This window comes from Pseudorca crassidens, chromosome 2 (genome assembly GCF_039906515.1).
Source record: "Pseudorca crassidens isolate mPseCra1 chromosome 2, mPseCra1.hap1, whole genome shotgun sequence".
In the NCBI taxonomy this organism is placed as follows: Eukaryota; Metazoa; Chordata; class Mammalia; order Artiodactyla; family Delphinidae; genus Pseudorca; species Pseudorca crassidens.
The window spans coordinates 142,162,257-142,182,620 of record NC_090297.1 but is presented as its reverse complement, the minus strand read 5'-3'; the positions used below and the strand labels follow the sequence as shown (position 1 = coordinate 142,182,620).

General features: G+C 37.8%; 1 pseudogene; it reads right to left on the bottom strand.

Moving 5' to 3' along the window:
- Positions 1-18,756: 18,756 nt before the first annotated feature.
- LOC137209407 (solute carrier family 52, riboflavin transporter, member 2 pseudogene) lies at positions 18,757-19,697 on the bottom strand (annotated as a pseudogene).
- Between the last annotated feature and the right edge of the window lie 667 nt (positions 19,698-20,364).

Below are 20,364 nucleotides of genomic sequence, written 5' to 3'. Positions count from 1 at the left end.
CATTTTATGTTTTTTCCAAAATTATGTCTATTTCTTCTAGATTATCAATGTATACTTTTTCATGTTATCTCTTTATTATTTTAAAGTATCTTTTGACATTTTGATATATAGTGTCATTTTCCCCTTTCATTATGTATCTTATTTAAATCCTTTTTTTCCCCATCTAGTTTTCAGAACTTTTTCCGTCTTATTAAACCTTTCAAAGAATCTAATTTTTGTGTAGTTTATCATGTCTTGATTCTTTTGTTTCCTAATTCATTGATCCCTTATAGCTGTCAGTTTCTTCCTTCTTGTTCTTTTGGGCTTATTCCATTGCTCTACCTTCGCAAGTTGGACATGTAGCTTATTTATTTAAAAATTTTCTTATTTAAACTATAAAGTTTCTTTGAGTACTACTTTAGTGGTGTCCCACAGATACTGACATGCAGTGTTTTCATTGTTACTCAGTTCTTAGCATTTAAAAATTTCCCTTATAATTTCTTCTTTAACCCAGGTATAATTTCTTCTTTAACCCAGGTATTATTTCTTAGAATATCTTTCTGTTTCCAGACAGGCCAGCTGTCTTACTTTTGTACTGTCACTTCTGGACCAGTCTGTAAGCTCCTTGAGGGAGACACTGTGTGATTTTCCTCACTGTCTTTCCTTACAATATGCAACACAGCAGATATTTTTTACTTCCATAAGTGCTTAATGCACTTCTATGATAAAATTGGTAATCTACAGGAGAAAATTACTAAATTGATGTTTACATAGCATTTTGTCACTGCTGGTTATAATGATTGCTTTTCTTTTTGCCAGACTGTAAAGAATTGTCCTCTCAGGAGAGGCATACCCTATAAATAGCCCAGCTGAAGAGATCTATTGAACAAACAAAAAGCTTAAGAACTGCAAATAGGTGACTATATTCTTACTTTCGATGCAGCTATATGTTGACTTTAGTCATTGAGCAAATTTCCTCTTCCTTTCGTTATGGTAGATGCCGGCCATAAAGCTGTGAAGGGTGGGAAACTTAATGATACAACTCTGATTCTAGCTCTGTATTTATTTGTTTGCTTAACCCAGTGAAGCTAAATGACTTAGAAGGAACTATAGATGCTACCATTTCTTATTTTTACATCCCATGGCTTCATATGTATGGCTACTTCACTGTCTGCTGAAGATATTTGAAACTCCTCTCTCTCCACCTCAAATAGATTGTGGGGTTTATTACTTTGCTAGAAATGATGAACTAAGAGTCATTATTTCTGGGTGACTAAAAGGCATAAATATGTATAAATTCCCATTTTAAATTTTAGTTAATTAAAAAAACCCCAGAGACTAAGATATGAACAAACAAGTACATCTTAAGTAACTTACTGGCACAGGGCATTCATAAATAGTTCGACATAACAGTCCCTCCACTTCTGCTTTTATGCTGTTTATAATCCTGATCCTAACTCTTATTTATGGATGACAGCCTAAAGACTGTGACCCAGAATGAACAGCTGTTCTGCTGTCTCTATTGGTCACAGTAAAGAAGTCAATATGGAAACTGCCATCTCTTCTCCTCCACTCCCTCACCCTTTTATCATTACTGTTCAAAAGCTTCTGGATGCATTCATGCACATCGCATGGGCAATGATAATCATAGAAAAGATGACCTTAATTTTGAATGCAGATCAAAGTTCCTTGGAGGAAAGAAGAATGCCTTTGTTTCATGTAGGGAGATTGATCAGCAAAGAGACACATCCTTGGACACATATTTGAGAAAGTCTCACCTAGTCCAAGTCAGAGAACCCTCCCCCACACAATATTTATAGGTAGCTTTATATTTAGTTGTTTGTAAAAACATGTTTGTGCTTTATATTCATTTCTTTGGGTATGAAATGTGTTTCCAGACATGAAAACTCAGTTTATATTATTGTACATATGTAGAATAACAGCCCAGTGTACAATATCTTGACTTGTAGCTGTTGTCCAAAGGACCAATAAGGTTGTAGTTTAGGGATCATTTGCATCTGAATATCTGTGCTTATTTCTTTTTCACAGGGGCATGCCTTATCATAAACAATTTGCTTTTTGTCCCATGAACATTTTCAGTTCATTCATTCATTCAACAGAGGATGCCCATGTTCTCCCTTGTATTTCTGCCAGAGAAGAGTGCTACTCCTTTCCCACTGGGTGGGGGACTAGTGGAGTGAATGCTTCAGTTTTTTTCTCTTTTCACGTAATTAGATGGACTAACCAATTTTACTGGTTAGTGCTATTGCCTGACAATGGGAAATCTCTCTCGTGGGAAATGCCTGTGGCCTGTGTTCATGCAGGATGGTCCTACATGACTATTCTCCACATCATAGGACCCTTGTGAGGAGCTTTTTAAGGGACGAAGGACAGAGAAGGGAAAGTCTGACATTTTCCATGTTCTCTGGCTGCAAATGCTTTGCAGTCTCAACTATTTTGAAGAGCTCCCAGTGTGGCCTCATGTTCCAATTACATTCCCCAACCCAGCTTTATCAGTCTAGATCATCACTAACAAAATTGATTTTCAGATCTCTATACATCTCCCAGCATCCATTCTCTACTGGGAAAGACTTGGATGGGAGGAAAGGTGTGTGTTTGACACTCCAAATCTCTAATATTATGAGATATAAAACATGTAAGTCTGCAGCCCTCAAGTAGCTTATAATGTAGTTGAGGAGGCCAGGAACGAGCATATAAAGTTCAAATAAAAATTTAAAGTATCAAAAAAATTTAAAGTATCAACTTACTGATGCAGACAGGGATTCATAAAAGACAGGAATCACTGAGTGTTGGGGTACTCAGAGTGAGATTTATAAAGGAGGAGGTAGAACTCTGGAAGCAAGGTGGTTTCAAATAAGTAGAGAAGCATACCAGAAGACAGAACTTGAGCCAACAGAGAAATTACAAAGGGCAGATTTTGGGACAAATATAAGGAAGCTCTTTCCAATATGGAAGATACATATTAATTTAAGATTATTGGTTCTAGGAAAGGACCAATTAAAGTTTACCACTTTGAACAAAAAACATAGTAAACAGCAAAAAAAAAGTTTGAGACTTTAACTCGAAGCTAAAATTTTGAAAATAAATTGATTTCATCTTAGAGTTAACAAGATGCTTTAAAATGCTTTTAAATGCACATATGTATTTTCGAGTAAAAATAAATGATTTTTAATAAAATACTTCTGATTATATTATATGATTGTATGATTTGGTAATCTTCACAACAAACTTGACTTTTGCAATCTGATCAGAAAAATTTAATCCTTCTTTGATTATTTTCTTTTCTTTTTCTTTTCCAAATTAGGATGGTCAGTGTACAGCACTGAGTTACTGATCATCCTTGTTTATCATATAGTTTAATCATTGGCCTTTGGATTCATTTATTTAATAATATAATTTGTACCCTTCAATCCATGATCCAATTCAAGAACTATGGTGCAACTTTCATATTTATGCTCCTCTCTGTTTCCTCCATCTACTTCTTCCCTTCCTGTTGTCACTATCTTGAATTTTGTGCTTATCAGTCCTTTGACTTATTTTTTTAGTTTTAATACCACATATGCTTCAATATTTTTAGTTTAATTTGCTTAAAGATTTCATATTATATGTAGTCTTTTAGAACTTGCTTATTTCCCTAAATAAAATATTACAAAGATTTAGCCATATTACTGGATGCAGATTTAATTCATTAATTTTCATTGCTGTAAACTATTCCACTGTATGACTATACCACAATTCATCTATCTACTCTTCAGTCAATGTATGTTTAATTATTTCCAGTTTGGCTATTATTATCTCATGCTGCTGCAAAAAGTCTTTTTGTTCACATGCACAAGATTGTCTGTAGTTAAGAGTATATGTCTAAGAATGGAATTGCTAGTTTGAAGGGTATGCATGTCTTCAGTTTTATGAGATGATGCTGAAATTTTTTCCAAAGTGATTATACCAATTTATACTCCCACCAGTAATGTATAAAAGAACCTATTAATCCACATGGGCTACAAAACTTGGTGCTGTCAGGCCTCTTCATTTTTAGAAATCTATAGTTATAAAATGGTCTTGATTTGCATTTCCCTGATTTCTCACGAAGCTGAGCTTTTCATATGTTTTGGTCATATGTGATTCCTCTGAAATGACTATTTATGGTTTTCTATTCTCTGAGCCTCAGTATTTCTTTTCCTTTCATCTGCAAATTCAGATAATAATACATATCTAATGGAATTTAACCATATACTCTATGCAAAGCATCTGGTCAGTGTCTGTCACATAGTAGATCTTTATAGAAACAGTTTTTTCCCCTTCTTTTCTTCTGTTCTGAGATTATCTTCTGGTCTTCTCACACATTTCTGGATCCTTCCTTCTTTCCCTCCCACCTTTACTCCTTTCTTCCTTCCTTCCTTTTTTCATTCCAACCTCAGAGTCCTTCTCTTATATTCCAGCCCAGTGTCTGAGGCTCTGTAACCTACATGGGCCATCCAAGGAACCAAAAGGTGCTTACTGCCTTTTTGGACTTCCAAGAAACCTGTCTGAATGGACCACTGCTTCCCCCACTCCTACCACCCCCACTTATTTGGAAGTATGGTCTTCAACCATACTTTGTTGAAGTTTATGCTCAGAGACTTCTATTTCCTTTTGGATGCTGTGCCTATTCCTCAGGTCGACTCTTCTTTGTCATATCATCTGTGCGAAGCATTTCCCCAAGGCCTCTTATTTCAGTCCCATCCTGTGGTAAGTTAGCACACTTGCTCCCTGTGTCCTGAGATATGACTCTGCTGTGGACACCAAAGTCATCTAAGTCTGGGCTTTTTCAACTTTATTGTGCATGTGGATCACCTGCAGTTTTCTTAAATGCAGATCTCATTCAATACATCTGGATGGGCTCTAAGAATCTGCACATCTTAACAAACTCTCAGGTGATGCTGATGCTGCTGGTCTGTGGACCACACTTTGAGGAGCAAAGGTTTAGATAATTTCTGATTTTAATAATCTGTGAGCAGTAAACATTCACATTCTATTCCTGAGAACACTGCTATCTTTTCTCTGTATCCTCTCTGGTTTATTAGTAATTGATTCATTTACTTAGTAAATGATTTTTGAGTACTCATAATGTGGCTGGCATTAACCTAGTGAAAGTGACACATCAGTGAACAAAACACCCCTGTCCTTAAGGGACTATCTTAGTTTAATTGTAACTTCTAAATAAATGCAAATAACATGTATCTTTTATACTACATTTCTTCTGTTCCTCTTTTCAGGAAGTGATACTTTAAACTGTTTTTATGTGACAAAGACAAATAGCATTATTCTTTGTTACCCTTGACTCTATATGGTGGTCTCTATTTAACGCTATTTTAAATTTTATTGGATTTAAAAATACTCAAATATTTACAATATTATTTTATTTGGAATGAACAATCTTTTAAAGTTTCTAATAGAATAAACCATGAAGAAAAAGTGTGCTAAAACTTTTGCAAAATAAAGCTTTTTTTATAAATAAAAATTCTATTTCTACATCTCTTCAAGTTTTTTTTCAGATTGATTTCCCCTCATTTATTATCTTGCTTTTATTTTTCTCCACAGGAAGTAATTCTCAATAAACCTTAAAATTCAGGATGTCTTGGTGTGTATTTCTCTCCATAACACACTTCAAGGCAAAGCTTTTGAAGTGGAGCAAACTTCAAAGTTGGACCCGAAGCTTTTGAAGTGGAGCTACCCTCAGAACGATTTTCAGAACAAGTTATATGCTCATTCTCCCTTGTGCTTCACACATGACAGAGAAGGAATCTGTAATGACAAACAGCACCTATACCAAGTCCTAAAGTATTTAAACCAATAAGCACAGTGTCCAAATGGTTTAACTTAAGATTTTGGAGGCAGAAGTAAAAAATATGTTTAAAAGTATAAAAGGAAGCTTGGAGGGTCTCTTTACTATCTGCAAACACAGTGGATTAAAACAATTGTTTAATTTTCAAGCTTGGTTGGAAGATGTAAGAATGACTGTCAGGTGACTAGAAAAAGGCAAATTTCAGATATTTAAATTAACCCATCTCATCAAGCCCAGGCTTATCTATTCTCTTTTTTCTTTATTTTGAAAGTTCAAACTCATAGGGAAGTTTTGGCACCTAAGGATTCAGCTTTCATTTTTTTTAATTAAAAAAATTTTATTGAAATATAATTGATGTACAATGTTGTGTTAAAGGTGTACAGCAAAGTGATTCAATTACATATATATACATATGTGAACTCATATATATATATAAGAATATATATATTCTTTCTTTACATTCTCTTGTATTATAGGTTATTACAAGATATTGAGTATATGGTAGGTCCTGTTGGTTATCTATTTTATATGTAGTGTATATATTTTAATCCCAAACTCCTAATATAACCCCCCTCTCTTCCCCTTTGGTAAACATAAGTCTGTGTTCTATGCCTATGAGTCTATTTCTATTTTGTAAATAAGCTTATTTGTATCATTTTTTTAGATTCCACATATAAGTGATATATGATATTTGTCTTTGTCTGACTTACTTCACTCAGTATGACAATCACTAAGTCCATCCATGTTGCCTCAAATGGCATTATTTTGTTCTTCTTTATGGCTGAGTAATATTCCATTGTATATATATATACACCACATTTTCTTTATCCATTCATCCATTGATGGATATTTAGGTTACCTCCATGTCCTGGCTATTGTAAGTAGTGCTGCAATGAACATTGGTGTGCACATAACTTTTCAAATTATGGTTTTCTCTGGATATATGCCCAGGAGTAGGATTGCTGGATCATATGGTAGCTCTATCATATGGTAGCTCCATACTGTTCTCCATAGTGGCTGCACCAGTTTACATTCCCAACAACAGTGTAGGAGGGTTCCCTTTTCTCCACACCTTCTCTAGCATTTATTGTTTGTAGACTTTTTGATGATGGCCATTCTGACCATTGTAGTCTTGATTTGCATTTCTCTAATAATTAGTGATGTTGATGATCTTTTCATGTGCTTTTTGGCCATCTGTATGTCTTCTTTGGAGAAATGTCTATTTAGATCTTCTGTCCATTTGTTGATTGGGTTGTTGTTTTTTTTTTGATATTGAATTACATGAGCAGTTTGTATATTTTGGAGATTAATCCCTTGCTGGTCACTTCATTGGCAAATATTTTCTCCCATTCTGTGGGTTGTCTTTTCATTTTATTTATGATTTCCTTTGCTGTGCAAAAGCTTTTAAGTTTAATTAGGTCCCATTTGTTTATTTTTACTTTTATTTCCTTTACTCTAGGAGGTGGATCAAAAAAGATCTTGCTGTGATTTATGTCAGAGAGTGTTCTGCCTATGTTTTCCTCTAAGAGTTTTATAGTGTCTGGCCTTACATTTAGGCCTTTAATCCATTTTGAATTTATTTTTGTGTATGGTGTTAGGGAGTGTTCTAATTTCATTTTTTTACATGTAGCTGTCCAGTTTTCCCAACACAATTTATTGAAGAGACTATCTTTTCTCCATTATAGATTCCTGCCTCCTTTGTCATAGATTAGGTGACCATAGGGGCATGGGTTTATCTCTGGACTTTCTACCTTGTTCCATTGATTTATATTTCTGTTTTTGTGCCAGTACCATACTGTCTTGATTACTGTAGCTTTGTAGTATAGTCTGAATTCAGGGAGCCTGATTCCTTCAGCTCCATTTTTCTTTCTCCAGATTGCTTTGTCTATTTGTGGTCTTTTGTGTTTCCATACAAATTGTAAAATTTTTTGTTCTAGTTCCATGAAAAATGCCATTGGTAATTTGATAGGGATTGCATTGAATCTGTAGATTGCCTTGGGTAGTATAGTCATATTCACAATATTGTATCTTCCTATCCAAGAACATGGTATATCTTTCCATCTGTTTGTGTCATCTTCGATTTCTTTTGTCATTGTCTTATAGTTTTTGGAGTACAGGTCTTTTTCTTTAGGTAGGTTTTTTCCTCGATGTTTTATCCTTTTTGATGCAATGGTAAATGGGATTGTTTCCTTAATTTCTCCATCTGATCTTTCGTTGTTAGTGTATACAAATGCAGCAGATTTCTGTGCACTAATTTTCTATCCTGCTACTTTACCAAATTCATTGATAAGCTATAGTAGTTTTCCGGCAGCATCTTTAAATACATTTTCTATGCGTAGTATCATGTCATCTTCAAAGAGTGACAGTTTTACTTCTTCTTTTCCAAGTTGGATTCCTTTTATTTCTTTTTCTTCGCTGATTGCTGTGGCTAGCACTTCCAAAACAATGTTGAATAAAAGTGGTGTGAGTGGACATCCTCGTCTTGTTCCTGATCTTAGAGGAAATGTTTTCGGCTTTTCACATCTGAGTATGATGTTAGCTGTGGGTTTGTCATATATGACTTTTATTATGTTGAGGTAGGTTCCTGCTATGCCTACTTTCTGGAGAGTTTTTATCATAAATAGATGTTGAATTTTACCAAAAGCTTTTTCTGCACCTATTGAGATGATCATATGTTTTTATTCTTCAATTTGTTAATGTGATGTATCACACTGATTGACTTGTGGACATTGAAAAATCCTTGCATCTCTGGGATAAATCCCACTTGATCATGGTGTATAATCCTTTTATCGTACTGTTGGATTTGGTTTGCTAGTATTTTGTTGAGGATTTTTGTGTTTATATTCATTAGTGATACTGGCCTGTAATTTTCTTTTCTTTTTTTTTTTTTGTGGTATCTTTATCTGGTTTTGGTATCAGGGTGATGGCAGCCTCATGGAATGAGTTTGGAAGTTCTTCCCCTGCAATTTTTTTTGTAATAGTTTGAGAAGGATGGGTGTTAACTCTTCTCTAAATGTTTGATATAATTCTCCTGTGAAGCCATTTGGTCCTGGACTTTTGTTTGTTGGGAGTTTTTAAAACACAGATCCAATTTCAGTACTCGTAGTTGGTCTATTCATATTTTCTATTTCTTCCTGGTTCAATCTTGGGAGATTGTATCTTTCTAAGAATTTTTCTGTTTCTTCTAGGTTGTCCATTTTGTTGGCATATAGTTGCTTGTAGTAGTCTCTTATGGCCCTTTGTATTTCTGTGGTGTCAGTTGTAACTTCTCCTTTTTTATTTCTAATTTTATTGATTTGGGTCCTCTCCCTTTTTCTTTTCCTTGATGAGTCTGCCTAAAGGTTTATCAATTTTGATTATCTTCTCAAAGAACCAGCTTTTAGTTTCATTGATCTTTTCTATTTTCTTCATCTCTATTTCATTTATTTCTGCTCTGATCTTTATTATTTCTTTCCTTCTACTACCTTTGTGTTTTGTTCTTCTTTCTCTAGTTCCTTTAGGTGTAAGGTTAGGTTGTTTATTTGAGATATTCTTATTTCCTGAGGTAAGATTGCATTGCTATAAACTTCCCTTTTAGAACTGCTTTTGCTGTGTCCCATAGGTTTTGGATCTTCATATTTTTGTTTTCATTTGTTTCTAGGTTTTTTTTTTCATTTCTTTGATTTCTTCAGTGACCCATTTGTTGTTTAGTTAGCATATTGTTTAGCCTCCATATGTTTGTGTCTTTTGCAGTTTTTTCCTGTAGTTGATTTCTAATCTCATAATGTTGTAGTTGGAAATGATGCTTGATAGGATTTCCATTTTTTAAAATTTATCAAGGCTTGCTTTGTGGTCCAACATTTGATTTATTCTGGAGAATGGTCCATGTGCACTTGAGAAGGAATGTGTATTCTGCTGCTTTTAGGTGGAATGCTCTCTAAATGTCAATTAAGTCCTTCTGGTCTAACGTGTCATTTAAGGACCGTGTTTACTTATTGATTTTCTGTCTGGATGATCTGTCCATTGATGTAAGTGGGGTGTTAAAGTCCCCCACTATTATTGTGTTAGTGTTGATTTCTTCTTTTATGTCAGTTAACATTTGCCTTATATATTGAGGTGCTCCTATGTTGGGTGCATATATATTTAAATTGTTATATCTTCTTATTGGATAGATCCCTTTGTCATTATGTAGTTCCCTTCTTTGTTTCTTGTAACAGTCTTTGTTTTAAAGTCTATCTGTCTGATATGAGTATTGCTACTTCAACTTCTTTTGATTTCCGTTTGCATGGAATACCTTTTTCCATCCACTCACTCTCAGTCTTATGTGTCTTTAGATCTGAAGTGAGTCACTTGTAGACAGCATATATGTTTTTGTACCCATTCAGCCAATGTATGTCTTTTGGTTGGAGCATTTAGTCCATTTCTACTTAAGGTAATTATTGATATGTATGTCCTTATTGCCATCTTGTTAATTGTTTTGGATTTGTTTTTGTAGGTTTTCCTTTCCTCTTTTGTTCTCTTCTCTTGTGATTTGATGACTTTCTTTAGTGTTGTGTTTGGATTCCTTTTTCTTTTTTGTGTATATATCTATTACAGATTTTTGGTTTGCAGTTACCATGAGATTTGGATATAGCAGTGTGTGTGTGTACATATATATATATATATGTACACAAACTGTATATATGTGTGTATATATATATATACACACACACACACATACACACATATACACACAGATACATGATTGTATGATTAAGTTGCTGATCTCTTAATTTCAAATGCATTTCAAATATCCTGCATTTGTACTCTCCTCCTCTCACGATTACTGGTTTAGATATCATATTTGTGTGTGGATTATTTCTTACCTTTACTGTATGTTTGCTTTACCAGTGAGGTTTCCCAGGTTGTAATTCTTTTTTCTCGTTGTGGCTTTTTCTTTCTGCCTAGAGCAGTTCCTTTAGCATTTGTTGTAAAGCTGATTTAGTGATACTGAATTGTTTTACCTTTTGCTTGTATCTAAAGCTTTTGATTTCTCTGTTGAATCTGAATAAGAGCCTTGTTGGGTAGAGTATTCTTGGTTGTAGGTTTTTCCCTTTCATCACTTTAAATATATCATGCCACTCCCTTCTGGCCTGAAGAGTTTCTGATGAAAAATCAGCTGATACCCTTATGGGGATTCCCTGGTATGTTATTTGTTACTTTTCCCTCATTGCTTTTAATATTTTTTCTATATCTTTAATTTTTGTCTGTTTGAGTAGTATGTGCCTCAGCATGTTCCTCCTTGGGTTAATCCTGTATGGGACTCTGAGCTTCCTGGACTTGGGTAACTGTTTTCTTTCCCATGTTATGGAAGTTTTCAGGTATTATGTCTTCAAATATTTTCTCAGGCTCTTTCCTTCTCTCTTCTCTTTCTGGGACCCCTATAATGTGAATATTTGTGTGTCTGACTTTGTCCCAGTGGTCTCTAAAACTGTCCTTGTTTCTTTCATTCTTTTTTCTTTCTTCTGTTCTGCGGCAGTGATTTCCACCACTCTGTCTTCTAGCTCACTTATCTGTTCTTCTGCCTCATTTATTCTGCAATTGATTCCTTCTAGTGTATTTTTTCATTTCATTTATTGTATTCTTCAACTGTGTTTGGATGTTCTTTATATTTTCTAACTCTTTGTTAAAAACTTCTTGTAACTTCTCACCCTGTGCATCCATTCTTTTCACGAGTTCTTGGGTTATCTTTACAATCATTACTCTGAACTCTTTCTCAGGTCGATTGCCTATCTCCATGTCACTTAGTTCTTCTTCTGGGGTTTTATATTGTTCCTTTGTCTTGAACATGTTCCCCTGATGTCCCATTTTGTCTAAATTTCTATTTGTACTTTTATGTATGTGGAAAGTTAATTATGTTTCTTGACATTGGAGAAGTGGCCCTCTGTAGGGGTGTCCTACGTGTCCCAGCAATACACTCCTCTTCTGTCACCCAAGGGCCAGGGACCAGCTGGTCACAAAGTAGGTTCTGACCTGTGTTTGTGGACTCGGTTACACAGTATGTGGGATTTTAGTTTTCTTGCTCTTGGTGTCTGTCCCCTGGTGGGTGAGGTTGGCTCACAGGCTTATGCAAGCTTCCTAGTGAGAGGGGCTGGTGCCTTCCCATTGGTGGGTGGAGCTGGATCTTGGCCCTCTTGTGGGCAGGGCTGTGTCTAGGGGTATGTCTGGAGGTACTGTGGGCTCAGGAAGTCTTTAGGCAGCCTGTCTGTTGATGGGAGGGACTGTGTTCCACCTTGTTTGTTGTTTAGCCTGCTGTGTCCCAGCACTGGGGCCTACAGGCTCTTGGGTGGGCCATGTCTTGGTGCTAATGACACAGGCTTATCTATTCTGAATATGTCTCTGAAATGCTGTCAAATGCCCTTTGAAGTATAATAGAATAATGAAAAGAGATTATCAGAAAAATAAAATAAAAACACCATATCTAGTTCCCTTATGAAAAAAAGCAAAAATATTGACAGGATAATTGATCGCAAGACAGTAGTAATAAAAGGTACAAATTGTAACTGTGCACAGTTTCCCTTGTTTTCTAAATAAAGTTGTAACTTTTTAGAGCTTTCTAAACTAAATATTTACATTAATCAATAACATGTCAGTCTGTAAAAAGTCTAAAACTCAATGTCTTTTAATTTCTGATTTATTGTCTCCAACTAGGGCTAAAAAATTCAATACAAAGGAAATAGAAAAGCATAAATAATTTAATATTAAATTGGGATAAAAAGATACATTTATGAGACATGAGCATGTATGTTATTTTCATCTGAGCATTACCTGGGAGCAGAGTTTTTATATTTTCTCTTGTGGTCGTATTTTTGGTTTCAATCCTCTCATCTTTCATTTCTAAAAACTACAGTGAAGAACATATATTTTATTAAAATAATTTGAATTCCTCTAGCTTGTTCATGTTGGTTTCTTAAACAAAAACCTACATTTTTATTCATCACCACAATGTGATGTATCAAAAATTTTCACTTTTAGAAGGAAATTATTTCAGACTTTATTTTCCATTGTCAAGTCTTTGTCACAAGTCCCTGTGTTTTACAACTATTGAGTTTTTAAGTTCAGGGCTTGTAATTAAAAATTTTCAGTTACCTTGCTAAAGGTGATTGTAGGGCAAATTATTTAATAACCCAAATAATCATAGATAGAGCTTATGCTTAGTTAGACTGCATTTGTATTATTCACCTTATTTAAGGCAACATTTTCTTAACTGTTCCACTCGATTTCTTCCTGCAAGTTGGTGGAAGGAAGGAATCTAATGTTAATTAGATTAACATTAATGTTAATCTAGTTCTAATGTTAATATAAGAAATATATCCTTATGAAATTGACCCAACAGGCTGAATCCTGCACATTTTTTCCATTATTCCTTGGAAGTTTATTGAGCTACGTGAAGCCAGGGTTGGAGGTTTTACTACTATATAAGTTGTTTAATTTCTCCATCTTCTCCATCCAGAATCTGCATCTTGAACTCTGCCCAGTTGTCTCATAAATGTTTGTGACTGATCACAATCGAAACTACGTGAGTGTAAGTAGATCAGCTCATACCAATGTCACACAATGGGAAAAAAAGTATTTGTGAACTGTCGATGGATCAATGACACCAGATTTCTAAGAGAAGATTAGTTTTTTGTATTGCAGTTATCACTGAGTAACAAACAATGCCAAAATTTATTAGCTTAAACAACCATTTTATTTTGTTCAAAATTTTGTAAGTTAGGATTTTGGGAAAGGCTTCATTGGGCAGTTCCTCTCTTCCCTGTGGCATCAACTGGGGTGGCTGTGGCTTGAAGACCTGTTCCCAACATGGCTTTTTCACTCACATAATTGGCTTCTCAGTGCTCCTGGGTACCTCTCATTCTCCATATAGCTTCTCACACTCCAGGGCCTCTCCAAGTTGCTTGGGCTTATTACATTAGTGGTGCCACAGGAGTGAAACTTCTCAAGTGGTAGCTGGCTACCTACAGAGCATTTTAAGAGAAAGCAAAAGTATATACCAAGCTGTAAGGCTTCCAATTACTTAGCTTCAAAAGTCCCAGAGCATCATTCCTCTGCATTCTATTGGTCAATCAGGTCTCTCAATCCAGCACAGTTTCAAGGGGAGGAAGGGAATAGATTCTACTTTTACATGGGGGAATGACATAAAAAATAGATTCCACTGTATGATGGGGGAATGGTACCAGGAGGGGAAAAATTAATGGCTGCTAGCTGGAAATAAACTATCACAAAGACTATTCTTTGTATGGTACATGAATTAACTGTTGCAAGACTTTGGGGGCCATAGTCTCTCACTATATATTAAACAATTTACATGGCTTCAAAATGGGTGAGCTCCTTGGGGGAGGGTGTGTCTAGGGGCTCAATTCCCCTTTATTTTGAAAAACATAAAAATTCACTTTGCAAGGATGTAAATGGAAGCAAAAATATTTCAAATAAACTTAAATCACTGTAGCAACTTCAGCATAATTGGTTTTTGTTCATTACACTTTCATTAATAAAATATGTTCTTAAAATTATATTATCGGGTGGTAATCATTTAATTAACAAAGCAAAACTAATTGTGAAGTTGACTCCTTAAACTACTTATTAAAACTATTAATGTTTGAACACAAAAGTTCATCATTAACACCTGCTAAATGTCTGCTGTTAAATACTAGGGGTTTCCCAATATCATTCTGCCTGATATCTATGTCATGAATAGTGAAAGTTGTTCTATTTTTAAGAAATCAGCGGAGGGGAAAAAAAGGGAAAAAAATGAAATACAAACAAGTATTTTCCCTTAACTTTTTAAATTGTAGCATCAAGAGTTCCTGAAACATAATTACAACTTAATCTACATCTAAAAATTCTTGACAAGTTTAAACAATTTTAATTCCCCAGGAAAAGAGTATTTAATGGCTGGAAAAGATCAGAGGGCACAGCACTGGAAGAAGTGCTGGAGCCCGGAAACCGGAAGAACTCTGAAGAGGCCAGATTTTTGGTTCGATACTTCCTGTCTTGGGCTACATGTACCATGATGAGCCTGAAGGACAGTCCCCAAATAAGCTTCTGTTGTGAAGCAGAAGGGGATAATATGTGTAACATGCGTTGCAGAGGCCTGGCTTCTACTGTTAGAAGCCAGGCCTCTGCAACGCATGTTACACATATTATCACATCTTAAAGCTGCTGTTTCCTAAGTTTGTATTATCCGCATTTCACTGGTAAGAAAACAGGCTTATTGAATTTGAGTCACTTGCCCAAACTGGCATGGCTAAATGTGGTCTGAGGTCTGTTGCTCTCCATTTACTCTGCTGTTTACAGAATACATGAATAATCACGATTATCTCAACTCATCACCCCCATCTGTGAAGACAAATGGTTACAATGTAATTTTGTAAACAGATGGGGAAACTAAGGCTCAGCCAGATTTTTACTTCTCATGCAGGAAAAAAAAATGTCTGAGTGACCTGCACAAAACAAAACTAGAAAACAGAGACGGCAGGACTCAAACATGTTTCTATTGCCACCTCTTTCCACAACACTGAGGCTCATAAGAGTTGACTCCTGTTCCCTGGTTTCTGAAGTCTACATTATTAAATGCTAAAATTTATTCATTCATTCGCTCATATCAACAAATATTTATTTAGTGCATAGCATTTATGAGGAGGTTAAAATATTTAAGGGAGTTGAAATATTTAAGATGCCTCTCCCTAATTCTTGTCTCCAGAAAATTAAAAAGAAACTGTGCATTTCATACTTTCTTTTTTGAAATAAATAAAACCCCAAATGCTCAGGGTAGCACCTGAATTGGTTTTCATTTTCTTTTTTAATTTTTATGTCAGGTCTGGGGTAAGTTGCACCAAATTTGAGGGAAAACCATTGACTTGCAGTCAGCTGAGACATGACTTAGTTAATTTTGTGGGCAAATTGCCTTTCTGACTAAGGAAAAGTCAAGGCCTGAGCATGTCTGTGGCCAGAATGATCTCTTTGTCTCCTGGAGGGCATGGCCTTGCCTTTGCTAAAGCAAGCAACAAATTCAAGTCGAAAAAGAACTTGAGGGGAAAAGCTTTCTTTACACTTGTATGGAAGTTGATGTGGAAATGAGAGGTGTAATACAATATGAAGAGTAAAAAAATACTTGGGAAAAAGGCTGTCTTATTTCTCAATCTTTTCCAAGTTTTTAGATTTTTCAGATACACCTTGAATTTTTACTTGTAAAACTAAGATACACATGACAACACTTAAATCTTAAGGCCCAGGTTACCTTTCTTTTACAGCTCTGCTATGATTCTGAGGGGAAGTGTTTGGGGTCAGGGTGCTCGTTGGGGCAGAAGGTTTAACATTAATGTTTTATTAATGTTAAATGGAACTAAGATACATCTACACAATAGAAACGGTATTTTTGGAAAAAATGACATGGAAAGTGCTCATGATGTAATGAAAACTAAAACATCAGAGGACAATATTACATTATAGACTGAGACCACAGACTAGAAAAAAAAGACTGGAAAGAAAAAAATAAAATACTACTGGTGTTATCTCAGGGTGGGGATGTTTACTGTGATTTTATTTTTTTCCTAGCACTTTCTTGTGTTTCTAAACTTTCTGTGGGGATCATGTATTAATAGTGACTTTAATAGTCAGAAAAAGGATGCATTAGGAAAAGTAAAGTTGTCAAGTCTTTGGGCTTGAAACACTAGATTTCCATTATGTTCAGATCAAGTTAAAATTTGACCTCACAAATCTTGTTTATCTCACTGCTTTGTTATTCCTTTATCTCATTAATGAATTCTGTGTATTCATAGAGTATTACCCAAGAGGAGATGGAAACTGATGAGACATTTTAAGTAACAACCCCAAAGAGAGGAAAGCAAAGAAAAGGAAGAACAAATAGTAAAATCAGAGGAATAACCAGGGCAAAGATTCAGGATTCTTGCTTTCCATTTCAGCATAAATCACCAATTAGATTCTCTTGAAATTCTAATTTATTCTTTCCTCACTTTCCTCTTCCTTTTCCTAATCTTCTCTTCTCCTTCCTTTCTCATATACTTCCCTTTTCTTCTCTTTCAAACCTCTGCTTTTTTGGATAATGGTAATAATTATAGCTACCTATTATGGGCACTGCAATGTAAGTTTTTAAGGGCAGGACCCGGCTTCAAATCTAAGTCGTCCTGACTCCCTAACTCCATATCACGTTGCCTCCTATTGAAATCCAAAGGAAGAACCTAATGTTTGATTTTTTCCTGTTAAAGTGCAAATTGCAAAAATGCTTGTGATGTTTCCATGTCGTTTTGATTTGCATTCAAACAAAAGAAAACCAAACCCAAAGTAATCATATCTTCCAGGTTTTCCAATGTCAAATGGCATTGCAATATGTGAAACAAAGATTCAGAAATAATCTTCACAATCAGAATACAAATACAAGCTAGAGAAGCCAAATGCATCAGCTGTTGAAAACAAAGGACTGACCATAAGCCACAGAACATTTACATTCATGTTTCTAAATAGCTCTCATTCATTATACACTTAGATATAATTCTCATCATCAGCTGAATTTAAAATAGGAGAAATTTCCCACTTGTTAGGCTAGCAGTGTTGAATCAAAAAGCAATTTTTATTTTGTTTAAAAGATAAAGGTGCTTTAAGGCTTCCCTGTACAAATGTGGCAGAGATTCAGCATCAACAAATCCTCCCCACTATCTTGACAATGTTGGTTTCTTCAGTAAATTGCAAACAAATTAGCAACTTTTCTTGTTATGTTAATATTTTGGCAATGATGACTGTCATTCACTGTGGATCTAATCTTTCGAAAGTCTTTCCATCAAGATTTCTGGAGAAAGTAAATTGTGTTAGTTATTACAAAGCTTAATTAGAGCTCAACTAATTGGCAATTCACAGCTAAAGCTTGATTACATATGCCATCTACTATTTTTGTCTAATAAGTGCTCTTTAAAAATAAGTTATGAACGTCAAATTCACATAACATAAAAAGAATCATTTTAAAGTGAACAATTTGGTGGCATTTAGCACAATCACAATGTTGTGAAACCACTACCTCTATCTAGTTCCAAAACATTTCCATCACTCCAGAGTAAAACCCCTATCCATTAAACAGTTTCTCCCCATTCCTTCCTCTCCCCAGCCTCTGTCAACCACCATTGTGTTCTATCTCTGGATTTAATTCTTCTGGATATTTCATATAAATGGAATCATACAACATGTGACCCTCTGTGTCTGATTTCTTTCACTCAGTGTTACGTATTCAAGGTTCATCCACACTATAGCATGTATCATATTTCACTCCTTTTTGTTTTCAGCTTTACTGAGGTATAATGGACAAATAAAATTGTAATATATTTAAAGGGTACAATGTGATGATTTCATATCCATATACATCGTGAAAGAAATCCCACAATCAAGTTAACATGTCCATCACCTCCATCACGTTATATATTTATCTTTTTTGTGTGTGCTTGTGAGAACACTTAAGATCTACTCTCTTAGCAAATTTCAAAATATACAGTACAGTCTAATCAACTATAGTCACCACGCTATACATTAGACCCACAGAACTTATTCACTTTATAACAAAGTTTGTACTCTTCACCGGTCTCTTCTCATTTCCCTCACCCCCCCCACCCCAACACCTGGCAACCATCATTCTACTCTGCTTCTTTTGATTTTTTCTTTTTTTTGAATAAAAATGCTTTATTGTACAAATCCCACACAGATCCCAGGCCGGGGGCCAAGTCCACATCCCCAGCTTGGCTTTGGCTTCAAGCCTGCTCTGTGGTCCCCAAATTCTCCTGTGGAGAGCGCAGGTGTCCTACAGCATGCTGTGTGTGGGGTGGGCCTCTCTGGGCTGTGGGCACTCAGGCACTGTGGCAGCCCCAATCTGAAGACAGGTGGGGTGGAGCAAAGTCCCCACCTGCCCAGGTTTAGAAGGCACATTGGGCCACATGGTTCTTCCTGCTGGGGAACGCGTGGTAGATGGTGAGAGGGAATATGACAACAGCGCTGAAAAGGGAAGCCCACATGGATGGCCAAGCCTGCCGCCAGCAGTGACAGCTCCCCACTTCCCCATCCCCCCCATGCAGCAGGGAGCTGGCAGCCGCCTTCACGTATGAGAACATGCCCAGACACAGAATCTACACCACCACCACAAGGACCACCCCTGCAGAGGTGCCCACCAGGGGTGGGCAGGGGCTCAGGATTGCCAGCACCATCAGGCAGGCCCCAAAGAGCATGCCCAGCAGAGAGAGACTGCCCAGCCCTGCCAGGGACCTGCATAGAACGTCCATGGTCAGGAAGCAAGTGAGGCGGCACTGCCCAGCACCACGGCCAAGTGGTAGGCCAGGTGTCTGTAGGGCGGGCAGAACCAGCTCTGCACAACAGGCAACCCATCCTTGGTCAGAGCGTTGGTGGTGGCCAGCAGGCCCAGCAGACAGGCACCACCACCGATGGGCTGCAGGGTCTGGGCTGGGGGTGATGCCTGCCACCTGGCCGGGTAGCTCCTGCCGCGCCAGGCCTCTTCCTCCACTCCTGGGTCTCCCATTTGCAGGCCAGGCCCTGGGCCCCTTGTGGGTACAGCTGGCGGTGACAGCAACAGCAGCAGGAGACCCTAGAAGGCGGCAGCAGGATGGGGGCCCCCTCGCCCTTGCCTGGGGCCGACTGCTGCCAGAGTCACCACCAGCAGCAGACCCAGGGTGTCCAGCGCCACAAGCACAGAGAGGTAGGAGGGGAGACTCCAACCCTCGGGGAGGTCTTTTACCACCCCCAGGCAGCCACCCGGATCCTGTGACAGCAGCCCATGAGCCGTGCCAAAGAGGGCTGCCAGCAGGTGGGTCAGCACCGGAAGGCCCAGCGGGGGTGCCGCCATTCAGCCCAAGGCTGGGACATCCAGGACAGGGCCAAGGTCACAGCCAGCTCCTCTGTCCTCACCTAGGGCCAAAGAAGATGCTTCAGGCTCTGCTGGGGACAGAAGACCCCGTCAAGCAACACCACATGGCAAGGCCGTCAGGCAGGGGGTCAGGAAGGCGCCACAGCCCCAGGGGAGGATGATGAAAGAGGGAGGTGGCCTTCGGGTCCGACCTCCCGACACCACCACCACACTCACCCTCACATCACGGAACAAAGACTCCGGGACAGGATCTGCTCTCAAGCGCCACGCAGAGCTCCGCGTCTTCTGTGAGACCCTTGACCGCCGGGCCGAGTGGGGCCTGGGGGCGTTGCCGCGGCGGGCACCGCCCCTCGCTGCGTCAGGCGGCGGCGCAGAGAGGTCCAGGGCACGCACGCACGCACCCACCCGCCCGCCCGGGTCCATGCTCCCTGTCAGAGGCCTGCACTCCCTGACCCGGCGGCAGGCCTGCCCGCCGAGCTTCGAGGGCGCTGCCTCTCGCCCAGGGTCGCGGCTCGGTCCCAGAGCCGGTGGGGGCGGAAAGCGCAGCTAAGCCGGTGTGAGGACTCCAACTTGCCGTCCTGGACTCAGGGAAGCCCTGGGCCGGCGTGCCCCCGGCATGGTCCAGCGCTCATGTGAGTTTGAGATA